This window comes from Scyliorhinus torazame, chromosome 10 (assembly GCF_047496885.1).
Source record: "Scyliorhinus torazame isolate Kashiwa2021f chromosome 10, sScyTor2.1, whole genome shotgun sequence".
In the NCBI taxonomy this organism is placed as follows: Eukaryota; Metazoa; Chordata; class Chondrichthyes; order Carcharhiniformes; family Scyliorhinidae; genus Scyliorhinus; species Scyliorhinus torazame.
In genome coordinates this window covers 18,546,999-18,564,748 of record NC_092716.1, presented here as the reverse complement: position 1 = coordinate 18,564,748, position 17,750 = coordinate 18,546,999, and positions in this window count along the sequence as shown.

The following is a 17,750-nucleotide window of genomic DNA, read 5'->3' as shown; positions in this document are numbered from 1 at the left end:
GTGTATTATGACCCCAGACCAGACCCCCAACAGTTGCTAGGTTACGGGACATAAACCCTAATATTGTAGTTTAATTTTGTAAAACGGTGAGGAAAGGATACCTTGCTCCAGGAATGATTTTACACAAAATAAGGATATGGGGTGGGATTCTCCGCTATCCGGCAGGGCGGGCCACTCCGGGGCCGAGGAGTGGCGTGAACCAGTCCGGCGTCGGGCAGCCCGGTAGGTGCAGAATCCTCTGCACCTTCAGGGGCTAGGCCGGCGGCGGCGGGGTTGGCGCTGTGCCAGCCGGCACTGAAGGGCCTCCGCCAGCTGGCGCGAGTTGGCACATGCGCGGGAGCGTCAGTGTGTACAACGCATGCGCAGGGGAGTTCTGCTACGTGCCGGCCATGGCGGACCCTTACAGCGGCCAGCGCGGAGGGAAAGAGTGCCCCCACGGCACAGGCCCGCCCGCGGATCGGTGGGCCCCGATCACAGGCCAGGCCACCGTGGGGGCCCCCGGGGCCATATCCCCCCACGCCACCCCGAGGACTCCGCAGGCTGCCCGCAGAGCCAGGTCCCGCCGGTACGGACCTGGTGTAATATACGCCGGTGGCGGCGGGGTTGGCGCTGTGCCAGCCGGCACTGAAGGGCCTCCGCCAGCTGGCGCGAGTTGGCACATGCGCGGGAGCGCCAGTGTGTACAACGCATGCGCAGGGGAGTTCTGCTACGTGCCGGCCATGGCGGACCCTTACAGCGGCCAGCGCGGAGGGAAAGAGTGCCCCCACGGCACAGGCCCGCCCGCGGATCGGTGGGCCCCGATCACAGGCCAGGCCACCGTGGGGGCCCCTGGGGCCATATCCCCCCACGCCACCCCGAGGACTCCGCAGGCTGCCCGCAGAGCCAGGTCCCGCCGGTACGGACCTGGTGTAATATACGCCGGCGGCTCTGCCCGAAAACGGCCGTCCATTCGGCCCAATGCGGGGCGAAGAATCACCGGGGGGGGGGGGCACTGCCAACGGCCCCCGACCGGCGCGACGCAATTCCCGCCCCCGCCGAAAAAACAGCACCAGAGAATCCAGCAGCCGGCGTCGGGGCAATGCAGGATTCTCCGGCCCGACAGGGGATCAAAGAATCCCGCCCATGGTGTATGAAAACAAACGTTATTACTAACGCAGTATTAAAACATCTTTAACATCACATGAGGAAAATAGCTTACAATTACCCCTGAATCATGTCCTCTGTTTTGATTTGGACTGGGTAATGTTAAATACAGAAAGCGCCTCCATTCACTACTTCTACTGTCGCAAATTTGCGTAACTGTCTTTGTGCACCAGTTCACCCATTGCGGGTCCAAATATAAACTTATCTGTGGTTTTAAAAATAAAAAACAAAGCCAACTTTAGAAAATGCAAAAAAAATACATGTAAATAAAGTTCAAAAAACTGCCTATTTCTTGCAGTAGAAAGTGTACACTTCACGTGCGTCATCTATCATTGTTTGCATGAGGTTGTTCCTTGTCTCTGTGATGTAATTCCTCATCACAAGCCACCTCTGCTCTCAAGTGAAGTAGTACATGCGACAAATTTAACATTCTTGTTATTTTCTTGTTTTATTAACCAATTTCTCCAGTAAATTCCACTTTAAATTTATTAGAAACGTGTTTTCTTTTGCCTTTGATCCTTTCGACATGTTAAATTTTAGGATGGCTGGAACTGACCTGATTTCCACTGTAAGTTTGTTGTTTGTGATTTCACCATTTGCGAGGTGAAATTGGACTATGAGAGAAAACTAACAAGAAATATAAAAAGAGAAAACTGATGTTTCTACAAGTATGTAAAAATGAAGAGAATGCGAGCATTGGTTCTTTTGAGGGTGAGGTTGGGGAATTAATAATTGAAAACAAGGCAGAGGCTTTGAACAAGTATTTTGTATCTATCTTCATAATGGAAACCACAAAAAGCACACCAAGAATAGTAAAACTGCAGGGGACAAAAGGAAGGGAGGAACTTAAAACCCCTCCCCGATGAACTCAATGCAGTCCATGCTTGCTTCAAGCAGGAATCCATCAAACCGTTGTCAACTGCCCCAGCAGCCTCGGACACACCAATACTTATCGTCACAGCTTCCCAAGTCAGATCAGTTTTCTTGAAAGTGTACCCTCGGAAAGTAACGGGTCCTGTTGGAGTCCCTGGTCATGCACTCAGATCCTGCTCGAACCAACTGGCAGATGTGTTCACGGACATTTTCAACCCCTCCCTACTCCATCCCGAGGTTCCTACCTGTTTCAAGAAGACCACTATCATACCAATGCTGTAGAAGAACCAGGCAACATGCCTCAACGGCTATCATCCAGTGGACTTGACATCTATCATTATGAAGTGCTTCGAGAGGTTGGTCATGAGACACATCAACTCCATACTCCCAGAATTCCTCGATCCACTGCAATTCGCATACTGCCACAACCGGTCCACATCAGATGCCATCTCCCTGGACCTACATTCATCCATGGAGTATCTCGACAACAAGAACTCCTACGCCAGACTCTATTCATTGACTACAGCTACACCTTCAACACCATAATTCCAGCCAATTTTATATCAAAACTCCAAAACCTATGACTTGGCTCCTCCCTGTGCAACTGGATCCTCAACTTCCTGACCCATAGACCACAATCAGTAAGGATAAACAACAACACCTCCTCCATGATAGTCCTCAATACTGGGGCCCAGCAAGGCTGCGTACTTAGCCCCCTACTATACACCCTATACACACACGACTGTGTGGCAAAATGTGGCTCCAACACCATCTACAAATTTGCTGATGACATGACCATAGTGGGTCGGATCTCGAACAACAATGAGTCAGAGTACAGGAGGGAGATAGAGAACCTAGTGGCATGGTGTAACGTCAACAATCTCTCCCTCAACGTCAGACAGTCATGAACACAGCCCAGTCCATCACGCAAACCTGCCTCCCCCATTGACTAATTTATTAGAGTTCTTTGAGGATGTAACAGCAGGGTTGATGTAACGTATTTGGGGATTTCCAAAGAGCATTTAATAATGTGTCACATAAAAGTTATCACGCAAGTCAAAAGCTCATGCTGTTGGGTGATATATTAGCATCGATAGAGGATTGGCTAATGAACAGGAAACTGAGTTGGCATAAATTGATTTATTTTAGGTTGGCAAACTGTAACAAGTGGAATGCCAAAGAGATTGGTGCTAGGTTCTCAACCTTTAACGATCTGTGTTATTGACCCGAAAGGACAAATTTGTTGATTATGCAAAAATAGATTTGTGAGGAGGATGCAGAGAGTCTGCAAAAAAATATAGATGGGTTAAGTGAGTGGGCAAAAATTTGGCAACTGGAGTATAATGTGGGAAAATGTGTGGATCTCCACTTTGGCAGGAAGAAAAAAAGCAGGATAAATGAAGCAAGTCTGCAGAATTCTGCAATACCGAGGTCATTGTACATAAATCGCAAAACGTGAGTATGCAGGTACAGTTGGTAATTAGGAAGGCAAATGGAATTTAATCTTTATTGCAAGGGGGATGGAATATAAAAATAGGGAAGTTTTGCTACCGTCATACATGATATTGCTGAGACTACATCTGGAGTACTGTGCACAGTTTTGTTCCCCTCACTTAAGGAGGGATTTACTTGCATCGACAGCAGTTCAGAGAAGGTGCGCCAGGCTGTATCCTGGAATGAAGCAGTTTTCTGATGGGAAAAGATTGAGCAGGTTGGGTCTATACGCACTGGATGATAGAAGAATCAGAGGTGATCTTACTGAAACACATATGATTCTCAGAGGACTTGACAGGATAGATTCTGGGAGGATATTTCCTCTTCTGGAGGAATCTAGAATTGGTGGTGCAGATTAAAAATGAGGGGTCTCCCATTCAGGATGGAGATGAGGAGGTACATCATCTCTCACGGGGTGATTAGGCTTTGTAATTTTCATCAACAGAGAACTGCTGGGTCATTGAATATATTCAAAGTTGAGTTCGACAGATTTTTGATCGACAAGGGAGCTAAGGATTATGGGGGACAGCCAGGAATGTGGAGTTAAAAATACAATCAGATCAGTCATGATGTTGATGAATGGAGGAGCAGGCTCGATTGACCACGAGGCACACTCCTAATTCTTATGCTCTTATGTTGTCAATCTTTTCTGTACCCGCACTGAAGACTTCCAAACCAGGACACAGGATTTCGGCCATTGTCTGTGCGACAAGCTGGTACGATGTAGCCATCTGGGATGGCCACTTCCCGATTACAAAATGGACACTTTGCAAAGATTGCAGGGAAATTGGATAGTACTTAGAAAGCAAGCAGGTGCAAGGTTTGTCTGTTGATTGGAGCCGTAGTTCCCAGCCAAGACCGATACCGCAAAACCATTACCATACTAATGAGCCATCCATGGGAACAAAAGGTAACATTTAAGTAAACGATACCAAGACAGACACCCCAGCGCCAGAGGAGGCCAGAACAAAGCAGGCCAATGGCCACCTCGGACACGCCCAGCAATCAGGGCACCCACCCCTCTATTGGAGGAAATCGATAAGAACGATTGGGAAACGGCCCAATTAATTGGGGCCAAGTTCAAGGCCTGCCCACAAGCGCGCAAAGCCCCTTTTGAGTAGAAGAAGAATCACCCAAGAGAGAATCGCTCTCTTGTGGGTCCGGCTCTCACCAAGGAGAGACCTGCCCAACAGCAACATCAGAACAAGTAAGTCCAAGGTCAACGCACGCTACCAGACAGACGCTCCAAGCTGTTATTCCATACCAATCCGACCCCAGCAGCCTCAGAACCAAACAACGGCCATTGTTCCTCTGACTGAGTGGGCGCCCAAAGCTAAGTATAGGCTTTTAGCAGTAGTGATAGTTTAGTCTGTAGAGTTTTATCCATGAGTATATTTGACTGTGTGTAAATAAATGAGCATTGAGTTTGAACTTACTAACTGGTGTATCGAGTCTTTGATCAGTATTCAGTTTTGAACTTTGTGGCGGCATCGAGAGATACCTGACGACTCTAGAGCAAAGGCGACCATATTGGCTGCCATCTTCAGAGCCAAATTAAGAGAAACACAATTAGCAACATTTACTGGCGACATCTGACGGGACTCGACTTAGAAGTGGCCGAAGCACTCCGAGAGAACCCATATTGACTGCCATATTCAGAGCCAACCAAAGAGAGCAACATTTACTGGCGACCTCTGACGGGACTCGACCTAGAAGTGGCCTAGTCACTCCGAGAGAACCCAAATGTGAATTGGAATCCAATTGGAAACAGAAAAACCACAAGTGTGAGAACAATACTGATCAAACCTCTGAGATTCGGAAGTGTGTTAATGCATGCGTACTAACAGGGATATAAGGTAAACCTGAGAGATCTTGTTGCGTAAAACTGTCGGGAGTTTTGTAGGCCGGAAATTAGAGTAAGCCGTATCCGTGTTTACATCACCTCTTTATCACCCCCTGTTCCAAATTCAGTAAAGAACCCAGATAGAGAAAGTGGCAATGAAGACAATGGAACGCCTTATGAACCCCCAGGAATTCGAGGTCACAGCGACCGGTAGAGTAGTACAGTGTCCCGTATGGAAAGAGAAAATCAGAAAGTACCTCAAAGGGAAAGGTTGGCCGCTTTGGAGCGAAATCTGCGCGAATGATGAAACATGTCCCGGGTGTATAGGACATACTTGGTGGGAGAACCTGTCAGAGATCCACAAGAAGAACTTAGGGAAAGCTCGCAAGCCACACCAGTCTTGTCTCGCCCATTTGAGTAGTTTTCAGACCCAATATGATAAGGCCTACCAGGACACGCAACGTGCGGTCTTGGTAAGACAAGAAACCGAGCAACAGGTAGAGAAATTGCAGAAACAGTGCAATGATTTAAAAGCAGCCCTACGAGCGCTCCACACTTCCACGACAGAACAAAGGCAGAGCTCAGTAGATGACGCAAAGTGTCGGAAGCAAATTGCAGAATTGCAATCTCTGCTTTCTGTCCAGAATGGGTTTCAAAGTACGTTTGGACCCCAATTAGACCAGGAAAATGGCACCGATTGGCAGGAGTTAAATGAGACTGCCCACAGATACGTACATGGGACATGTACGCAAGAAAAACCCCAAAAGAGAAAAGCACCCTGATGCTCGATCAATAACTCCAGAAGCGAGATTGGAGACAATTGAAGGCTTTATTACACTAGATGTTTCCCCCAGCAGCGCAGGTACAGAAGGCAGCTGCTGGGGCGACACGGTCTCTTATACCCCACCTTGCTGGGCGGAGCCAGCAGACAGGCTTAACCAATGAGAACAGAGTACCTTCTACACCAATGGTCTTCCGGCATTACAGAGTACCGTAATACCTCCAATACTGACTACCACACACCCCAACCCCCGACTGAACAGGCAGAACACACCCCCATGAACCCTGAAACCACACACCGCAGGGCCGCAGCAGAAGGAAACGCAGATTTCCTGTATAGAACATAGAACATAGAACAATACAGCGCAGTACAGGCCCTTCGGCCCACGATGTTGCACCGAAACAAAAGCCATCTAACCTACACTATACCATTATCATCCATATGTTTATCCAATAAACTTTTAAATGCCCTCAATGTTGGCGAGTTCACTACTGTAGCAGGTAGGGCATTCCACGGCCTCACTACTCTTTGCGTAAAGAACCTACCCCTGACCTCTGTCCTATATCTATTACCCCTCAGTTTAAGGCTATGTCCCCTCGTGCTAGCCATTTCCATCCGCGGGAGAAGGCTCTCACTGTCCACCCTATCTAACCCTCTGATCATTTTGTATGCCTCTATTAAGTCTCCTCTTAACCTTCTTCTCTCTAACGAAAACAACCTCAAGTCCATCAGCCTTTCCTCATAAGATTTTCCCTCCATACCAGGCAGCATCCTGGTAAATCTCTTCTGCACCCGTTCCAAAGCCTCCACGTCCTTCCTATAATGCGGTGACCAGAACTGTACGCAATACTCCAAATGCGGCCGTACCAGAGTTCTGTACAGCTGCAACATGACCTCCTGACTCCGGAACTCAATCCCTCTACCAATAAAGGCCAACACTCCATAGGCCTTCTTCACCACCCTATCAACCTGGGTGGCAACTTTCAGGGATCTATGTACATGGACACCTAGATCCCTCTGCTCATCCACACTTTCAAGAACTTTTCCATTAGCCAAATATTCCACATTCCTGTTTTTCCTTCCAAAGTGAATCACCTCACACTTCTCTACATTAAACTCCATTTGCCACCTCTCAGCCCAGCACTGCAGCTTATCTATATCCCTCTGTAACCTGCTACTTCCTTCCACACTATCGACAACACCACCGACTTTAGTATCGTCTGCAAATTTACTCACCCACCCTTCTGCGCCTTCCTCTAGGTCATTGATAAAAATGACAAACAGCAACGGCCCCAGAACAGATCCTTGTGGTACTCCACTTGTGACAGAACTCCATTCTGAACATTTCCCATCAACCACCACCCTCTGTCTTCTTTCAGCTAGCCAATTTCTGATCCACATCTCTAAATCACCCTCAATCCCCAGCCTCCGTATTTTCTGCAATAGCCTACCGTGGGGAACCTGATCAAACGCTTTGCTGAAATCCATATACACCACATCAACTGCTCTACCCTCGTCTACCTGTTCAGTCACCTTCTCAAAGAACTCGATAAGGTTTGTGAGGCATGACCTACCCTTCACAAAGCCATGCTGACTATCCCTGATCATATTATTCCTATCTAGATGATTATAAATCTTGTCTCTTATAATCCCCTCCAAGACTTTACCCACTACAGACGTGAGGCTCACCGGTCTATAGTTGCCGGGGTTGTCTCTGCTCCCCTTTTTGAACAAAGGGACCACATTTGCTATCCTCCAGTCCTCTGGCACTATTCCTGTATCCAATGATGACATAAAAATCAAAGCCAATGGTCCAGCAATCTCTTCCCTGGCCTCCCAGAGAATCCTAGGATAAATCCCATCAGGTCCCGGGGACTTATCTATTTTCAGCCTGTCCAGAATTGCCAACACCTCTTCCCTACTTACCTCAATGCCATCTAATCTATTTACCTGGAGCTCAGCATTCTCCTCCACAACATTATCTTTTTCCTGAGTGAATACTGACGAAAAATATTCATTTAGTATCTCGCCTATCTCTTCAGACTCTACACACAACTTCCCATCCCTGTCCTTGACTGGTCCTACTCTGTCCCTAGTCATTCGCTTATTCCTGACATACCTATAGAAAGCTTTTGGGTTTTCCTTGATCCTTCCTGCCAAATACTTCTCATGTCCCCTCCTTGCTCGTCTTAGCTCTCTCTTTAGATCCTTCCTCGCTATCTTGTAACTATCCATCGCCCCAACTGAAACTTCACACCTCATCTTCACATAGGCCTCCTTCTTCCTCTTAACAAGAGATTCCACTTCTTTGGTAAACCACGGTTCCCTCGCTCGGCACCTTCCTCCCTGCCTGACCGGTACATACTTATCAAGAACACGCAGTAGCTGATCCTTGAACAAGCTCCACTTATCCAGTGTGTCCAAAACTTGCAGCCTACTTCTCCACCTTATCCCCCCCAAGTCACGTCTAATGGCATCATAATTTCCCTTCCCCCAGCTATAACTCTTGCCCTGCGGTGTATACTTATCCCTTTCCATCCTTAACGTAAACGTCACCGGATTGTGGTCACTGTCCCCAAAGTGCTCACCTACCTCCAAATCCAACACCTGGCCTGGTTCATTACCCAAAACCAAATCCAATGTGGCCTCGCCTCTTGTTGGCCTGTCAACAAACTGTGTCAGGAAACCCTCCTGCACACACTGAACAAAAAACGACCCATCTAATGTACTCGAACTATATCTTTTCCAGTCAATATTTGGAAAGTTAAAGTCTCCCATAATAACTACCCTATTACTTTCGCTCTTATCCAGGATCATCCTCGCCATCCTTTCCTCTACATCCCTAGAACTATTTGGAGGCCTATAGAAAACTCCCAACAGGGTGACCTCTCCTTTCCTGTTTCTAACCTCAGCCCATACTACCTCGGAAGATGATTCCCCATCTAGCATCCTCTCCGCCACCGTAATACTGCTCTTGACTAGCAGCGCCACACCTCCCCCTCTTTTGCCTCCTTCTCTGAGCTTACTAAAACACCTAAACCCCGGAACCTGCAACATCCATTCCTGTCCCTGCTCTATCCACGTCTCCGAAATGGCCACAACATCGAAGTCCCAGGTACCAACCCATGCTGCCAGTTCCCCTACCTTATTTCGTATACTCCTGGCATTGAAGTAGACACACTTCAAACCACCTACCTGAACACTGGCCCCCTCCTGCGACGTCAAATCTGAGCTCCTGACCTCTATACTCTCATTCTCCCTTACCCTAAAACTACAATCCAGGTTCCCATGCCCCTGCTGCATTAGTTTAAACCCCCCCAAAGAGCACTAACAAATCTCCCCCCCAGGATATTTGTGCCCCGCAGGTTCAGATGTAGACCATCCTGTCTGTAGAGGTCCCACCTTCCCCAGAAAGCGCCCCAGTTATCCAGAAATCTGAATCCCTCCCGCCTGCACCATCCCTGTAGCCACGTGTTTAATTGCTCTCTCTCCCTATTCCTCATCTCACTATCACGTGGCACGGGCAACAACACAGAGATAACAACTCTGTTTGTTCTAGTTCTGAGCTTCCATCCTAGCTCCCTGAAAGCCTGCCTGACATCCTTATCCCCTTTCCTACCTATGTCGTTAGTGCCAATGTGGACCACGACTTGGGGCTGCTCCCCCTCCCCCTTAAGGACCCGGAAAACACGATCCGAGACATCACGTACCCTTGCACCTGGGAGGCAACATACCAAACGTGAGTCTCTCACGCTCCCACAAAATCTCCTATCTGTGCCCCTGACTATAGAGTCCCCAATTACTAATGCTCTGCTCCTCTCCCCCCTTCCCTTCTGAGCAACAGGGACAGACTCTGTGCCAGAGGTCTGTACCCCATGGCTTACCCCTGGTAAGTCGTCCCCCCCACAAGTATCCAAAGCGGTATACTTGTTTCTCAAGGGAACGACCGCAGGGGATCCCTGCACTGACTGTTTTTTCCCCGTCCCTCTTACAGTTACCCATCTATCTCCAATCCTTGGTGTAACTAATTCCCTGAAGCTGCTACCTATGACCCCCTCTGCCTCCCGAATGATCCGAAGTTCTTCCAACTCCAGCTCCAGTTCCCTAACTCGGTCTTGGAGGAGCTGGAGATGGCAGCACTTCCTGCAGGTAAAATCAGCAGGGACACTAACGGCATCCCTCACCTCAAACATCCTGCAGGAGGAACATTGCACTCCCTTCCCTGCCATTCCTCTAACTTTCTACCAAGATCTGGCTAACAACTAAATTAAATTTTTATAAAAAATAATAGTATACAACCCCATTAACTGTGACCCAATTACGGGACGCATGTGGAAAAATTACATCGTTCCTTCCCACATCAGACCCCCACCAGTTTTTCGCTAGAGTTAAACAGCAGGCTACCAAGTACAGCCTAGACGAAAAGAAGCAAGTGAAGCTCACAGTTTTAAGCTGTGACCCTTCAGTTGTAGCAGCCCTTCCCGACCCACAGAATGTAGGAGGAGGCACCCTCGCAGAGATGCACACAGCGATCCGAGATGCGATCGGCTATAACAGAGGAGACCCGGGAGAAGGCCTAAACAAGTGTAGGCAAAAGAAGACAGAGCACCCCATAGCGTTTGCTGGACACTTGTGGATACATTTCATAGCAGTTTTCGGAGAGTTAACCCGCGCCCATTTGTTCCCAGATAACATGGCCAAATGGACTCGAATCCTAGTCTCTCACGCGACAGACGCAGGACAGAGAGCTTGCGCAAATTACAACCCCTCAGACGAGGCCCACAACGAGAAATGGGTTTTGAAGAGATTGTCCCGCTCCTGGGAACAATCCGTCCAAGGCAAAACCTCATTTGCAAAGCCCGAGGAAGAGCAGGCAGACATGAATCCAGTTAAAGCGCACCAGAACCCCACATGGGTAAATGAGGGCAGGAACAGCCCACCACAGTCAAAACCCCAGGAATGTAACAACTGTGGGCAATTAGGACACTTTGCACGAGAGTGCCATGCTCCCCAACAGCAGCAGAGAAACCAACAGACAGGCACCCTAAATAAGAATAGGGCTAAGCCAATCCATAGCATTAGCGCCCGTTCAGATAACATTAACATGAACAACGCCGAATGACGGTGTTCGGGCTCCCCAACTTGGGTCTGCGACACCCTTTGGGACAAGTCCGTAGACCGGTCATGGCAGGCAAAGTCCGGGGACACCCCATAGAATTTCTTTGGGACACAGGAGGATCCCGCACCACACTCAATTCCTCCATGATGTTTCAGCGAGACACGTGGCCCACAACAGGCATCATCACACTCAGCTGCTTTACAGGTCATTTGCAACAAGGACACATCACAGTCCCTGTAGCGATACGAATAGGGAACATTACAACTAAACACCCCGTAGTTTTGGTCGATCTACCCCAGACAGCTGAACACATCCTAGGAATTGATTTTATGAGCTTCCACAACCTCTCTTTTGATCCAGTTAATAAGTGTGTTTGGAGAATGGCAAAGGCAGCACGAGCCCTCGCCACGCTCACAGTTGGAGACTATGAGAACAGGATTAGCTCAGTAGGAGACTTCTGGTTCGACCCTCGAGCCATTGGTCAGGACAAATAGGTTAGGGAAGTCCTGCAGCAACACAAAGCAGCATTTGCACAGCACAAGCACGACTGTGGCAAAATAGCTGGCTTGGTAAATATTACAGGTCCTGACCCCAGACTCCAAAAACAGTATAGTTTTCCCCAAGAGGTAGAGGGAGAAATTTCCAAAGTAATAGAGAGTTTGCTGGATCAAGGCGTACTCAGATCAGTAGCCTCCACGAACAACGCACCGAGTTGTCCTGTCAGAAAACCCGATGGATCATGGCGACTGACCATTGATTACCGGGAACTGAACAAAGTAACCCCAGTAGCAGCCCCCACCATAGCATCGAGTCCCGAGACCATGCTCAAACAGGGACTCCAGTCAAAATTTTTTTAGGTTTTGGACATTAGCAACGGCTTTTGGTCCATTCCATTGGATAAAGCGTGCCAGTACACATTCGCCTTTACATTCCAGGGACAACAATATACGTGGATGTGCCTTCCACAAGGCTTCCACAACTCCCCCTCCATTTTCCACCGACAGCTGGCAAATGGACAAGCAAACTTTTCCCGCCCCGATTGTCTGGTCCAGTATGTAGATGACTTGCTACTACAGACAGACACAAAGGGAGAGCACATTTTACTTCTCGCCGAACTCCTAGCAAGAAATTGGATGTAAAGTCAACCCAAAGAAGGCCCAGATTTTGCAAGAAACAGTGAATTACTTGGGTACAGTAATCACACATGGTAAACGCGAGATTGAGCAAAAGAGAATTGACTCTATCATCAAATTGCCCCTTCCCCATAATGTCTCAGCCCTCTGGTCATTTGTAGGACTGGTTGGCTACTGCCGAAACCATATTGATGGTTTCGCCACAAAAGCAGCGCCCCTATCCGAACTTCTCAAGGAACAGGCACCTTGGGAATGGCTTCCACAGCACACGGATGCTTTAAAAAGAGCCCTCAGCACAGCCCCCGCATTACAGGTCCCAGATCCACTTTCCCCGCACACAATTGAAGTTGCAAGCACCGACCGAACCCTTTCGGCCATATTCCTACAGGAACGCCATGACCAATTACGCCTCGTGGCATACGCCTCACGCGTGTTAGATCCTGTGGAGCAAGGATTTTCTGCCTGCAAAAGGCACCTGCTCGCAGTTTTTTGGGCAGTACAGTACTTCGCCTACATTACAGGACTCAACCCCATCACCATTCTCACTGAACACCCCCCAACACAGCTACTGTTAGACGGTCGACTTAAAGATGGCACAGTCAGCCAAATCCGCACAGCCCGTTGGACCCTTCTTTTTCAGGGATGGGACATTACAGTCAAAAGAACCAAGTCCCACACCTTCCTAGCTGATAATTTGCAATATGCAGGAACCCCTCATGAGTGTGAGATCATCACCACAAAACACAACACAGGCCCATTTATACCTAAGACAGCTCCCAGAAAAACAGGTAATACACCCCAGAGACCCCAGCCCACAGACACATGCGCACTCCTGAAAATTTATGTGGATGGCTCCTCCACAGTTTTGAACGGAAAGAGAATTACCGGTTGCGGCATTTATGTAGAGGACGCGCAGGGGCGTGCCCTAGATGAGATTTCGCAGGCAGCAGAACTGGCAGCAATCGCTTATATTGTAGACCACCCCGACTCGTTCCCGACCCCAGCAGATAGCTATTCGGACAGCTTGTATGTCTGTAATAGTTTGACGGAATTCCTACCCCTGTGGGAAACTAGAGGATTTGCTTCGACAGACAGAAAGCCCCTATCCTCAGCCTCATTACTCCGACATATCCTAGAGACATCCAAAAATAGAAAATATGGCATAATTAAAGTTTGCAGTCATCCCCGTTCTTCCCCTCCTGGTAACGTTAAAGCAGACGCCCTTGCGATGGCAGGTTCCAGGCATGGTTACTTTTGGAACCCCCCATGAGCACCCCAGTACACGCGGTTCAGGTCTCACAGACCAACATTCAGGATCTAGCAAAGGCACAGAAGTTTAAAAGGAACCTTCCCAGCCCCGTATGACAAGTTTAAAAATGCAATCACCACACACGACGGTGTGATTTTAAAAGAAGGCATTTATATAGTTCCCAGCCAGGACAGGAACCAGATTATGTGTCAGTTCCATGACAATCATGGACACCAAGGCATTGAACCCACCCTAGCCCACCTCAGACCACTCTACTGGTGGCCTGATTTAAAAGCCGAAGTTACTCACTACATTGAAAATTGCTTGATCTGTGCCCAGAACAATCTGGACAGATATGTAAGAAAGGCTCAGCTTAGTCATACCCGCCCCGTTAATGGCCCCTGGACGAATTTGCAGATAGACTACATAGGACCCCTACCCCCCTGCAGAAATGGTCATAAGTGTGTGTTGGTGGTCATCGACACCTTCACAAAATGGGTGGAAGCTTTTCCATCGAGAACGAATACGGCCAAGACAACAGCTAAAATACTAACACAGCACATCTTCACAAGATGGGGCCTCCCACTCAGTATAGAATCCGATCAAGGCTCCCATTTTACAAAGAACAAAGAACAAAGAAATGTACAGCACAGGAACAGGCCCTTCGGCTCTCCAAGCCCGTGCCGACCATACTGCCCGACTAAACTACAATCTTCTACACTTCCTGGGTCCGTATCCTTCTATTCCCATCCTATTCATATATTTGTCAAGATGCCCCTTAAATGTCCCTATCGTCCCTGCCTCCACTACCTCCTCCGGTAGTGAGTTCCAGGCACCCACTACCCTCTGCGTAAAAAACTTGCCTCGTACATCTACTCTAAACTTTGCCCCTCTCACCTTAAACCTATGCCCCCTAGTAATTGACCCCTCTACCCTGGGGAAAAGCCTCTGACTATCCACTCTGTCAATGCCCCTCATAATTTTGTATACCTCTATCAGGTCGCCCCTCAACCTCCTTCGTTCCAGTGAGAACAAACCGAGTTTATTCAACCGCTCCTCATAGCTTATGCCCTCCATACCAGGCAACATTCTGGTAAATCTCTTCTGCACCCTCTCTAAAGCCTCCACATCCTTCTGGTAGTGTGGCGACCAGAATTGAACACTAAAGGACAAGTAATGAAAAACGTCCTCACAATTTTCGGAATCAGGCAGAAATTTCACATAGCATACCACTCCCAGTCAAGCGGCATTGTAGAGACGATGAACAGAACTCTAAAAGCCACCCTCAGGAAAATGGTGCAACAGAACAACAGCACCTGGGATTCAGTTCTCCCATTTGCGTTAATGTTCCTAAGAAACACGGTATCCACGTCCACAGGATACACCCCCCACACTCTCATGACCGGACGCCGCATGAAAGGAACAGAGTATTTATTAGGACTGGATTTGGCCAGCCCCGCAGTCACCGCCCTCACGCATGAAAATGCTGTACAACAGTTACTAGAGAACATAAAGTCAGCCCAACTCGCAGCAGCTGTGAGACTTGGGGCCAGGAGGAAACAAAGCAAGGCTTGTTTCGACAAAAAGGTACACGCCACCGAGTTTGTAGTAGGGCAGCAAGTGATGCTTTCCCTATACAACCCCTGTTCATTCCTTTCCCCCAAATTTTCTGGACCATACTCCATTTCGGACAAAGTAAGCCCCTCGGTATACAAGATCACATATCCCAATGGTAAGTCTGCGTGGTTTCACATAAACCAGCTTAAGGCTTATGGCTCGCAGAACAACCATTCACACCACATCTCGCTCGCAGCAGCAGATGAGCACGCCCCGCCCACAGATGACGTATTCCTACCCTCCCCCAGCCAGTCCAGCCCGTCCTCAGACACAACTTCAACTCCACCCCCAGAGGCACGACTCCGCCTCTCCCTTCCTTCAACCAGCAGCGACAGCGACAGTGATAGCGACAGCAATGACGACAGCCACAGCACACCACGTTACGATTACACCCCCGCACCAGGCCCCACTCCCAGTGAATCCGAGCATGATTCCGGTGACCCTTTCGAAGTCACACACGTCAAAGCCCCTGACCCAGACCCACCGCCCGACGATTACGGATTACAACCTCACAGCTCCAACCTCGACACAAGATTCTGGCACCGAGACAATTCGTTCAGGCTCATCTGGAATGAGGAGATGGACCCCAATTCGCCCCAAGCAGCTTTAGCCAAACTACTCCAGTCAAGAGTATGGCAGCCGGGAGAAGATGATGACATAGAGTCTGACTCCCACCAAACAAATCCCTTTGCAACCCTGTTCGCTACTGAGCAATGAGGTGTCCAGATGATGGAAAAAAAGGAACTGATGGAGAGATACAGTGTCCTTTCTGATGGAACCTGCACCATGTTTATTGTATGTTTGTTCGTTTAATGTACATGTTTGTTGTTTATAAATTTGAAAGTATTTCATGGCCCCGCGCCACCACCCTTTTGACGCCCAATGACTGTTAATGGAACAAGTTTATCCCCAGACAACTGTTCAGAGGAACTAGTTTGTCGACAGACAACTGTTCAGAGGAACTAGTTTGTCGACAGAACACCACTCATAGCTACTCTCCTGATTCGATCACGAGAGGCAGCACCCACGACGACCACATTCTTACCCATTCTTGCTGGTTGCTCAGGCAGTGGAGAAATGGCAGTGGTCTCCGCCCTGCCTGAGGACCCCCCTCTGGTCAGCTACGCTTGGGTAGAGCACATACGGCACTGATCACCATCCTACCCGGCGATTCCACCCATTTCTTACCCGCCGCGGCCCATACGCACCCCATTTTTGCACTTTCAGTTCAAAATTCTTTTGTTTGTTTTTGGCGACCCTTAGGTTGCTTCTGTATGCTATTTACATCCTCAAACACTGGGGTGGTAGATTGCACAGGCTGCGAGACAGCTCACACTATGTCAGTATTTTTCTCGGGCGTCTTGTCCCAAATATTTGGTTTAAAAAATTTTTTTTTAAATGAGGGAATCACAGATGGTGACCAATCATAATTGGTAATTGGCCACAAAGGACAGACAGACAGGGACACGAGATCTTAAGCAAGATAAGAACAGATATTATGCTTGTGTCCATAGAACTCCGGAACCTCAGGAACCCCAGAGGAAGAAAAAGAAGAAGACTGAAAGACAGAAAGATGAAGACAACCTTCATGTTCACCTGGACCTTAGCGGGATCCCTTCAGTTGCGCGCGGACACTACCCCCCTGACCCCTACCACTAAGGCCGTGAATGATTCCCACCCCTGCCATACACAGAACCCCGAGATAGTTAGTCCTAAGACAGTTAACGATACCCCGACCTTGTGTGATATGTTTAGCACCTGGTATTCACTACCCTACATAGTAGAATCCCTCTTAGTACTGGCGATACTTTGCAGTGTCGTGCAGACACTTAGAATCAGAAAATAGCGAAAGAGAGCCTACCGCTCTCGCACCCCGGTATACACATTTAGGTACCCTATTTTCGGACTTCACAAAACCCCCAAACCCCTTGACATGAATTAAAGTGCATCCGCTTCTCTTTATGTGAGTTTTGTTTAATAAAGAAATGTAGACTTCTGTGTCTGACTTCCAGGCCAGAGAAACTGGTGTCGCTGCTATTTTGTACATTAAAAGAGTTGTAGATTATTTTTGATTGTTTGAGTGAGGATAGTTTATTGAGGATAGTTCGAGGTTCCAGTTCTTTTATTTTGTAATGCATGCCTGAATGTCATAGTGCCCCGTAGAGTTTTACACTGATGTATGGAAGTAAAATGATTTTAGGTAAAGAATTGCGTTTCATAGGATAGGGCAGTGGAGAGCCCATGAACTGCTTATGGGTGTCCCGCTTGGTCAGAGAACGAAGACGACGCAGTAATGTGATTCTTCACGCTTCGCGTTGAAGATCACAAGGAGGGTGTGTAGCCATCTGGGATGGCCACTTCCCGATTACAAAATGGACACTTTGCAAAGATTGCAGGGAAAATGGACAGTACTGAGAAAGCAAGCAGGTGCAAGGTTTGTCTGTTGATTGGAGCCGTAGCTCCCAGCCAAGACCGATACTGCAAAACCATTACCATAC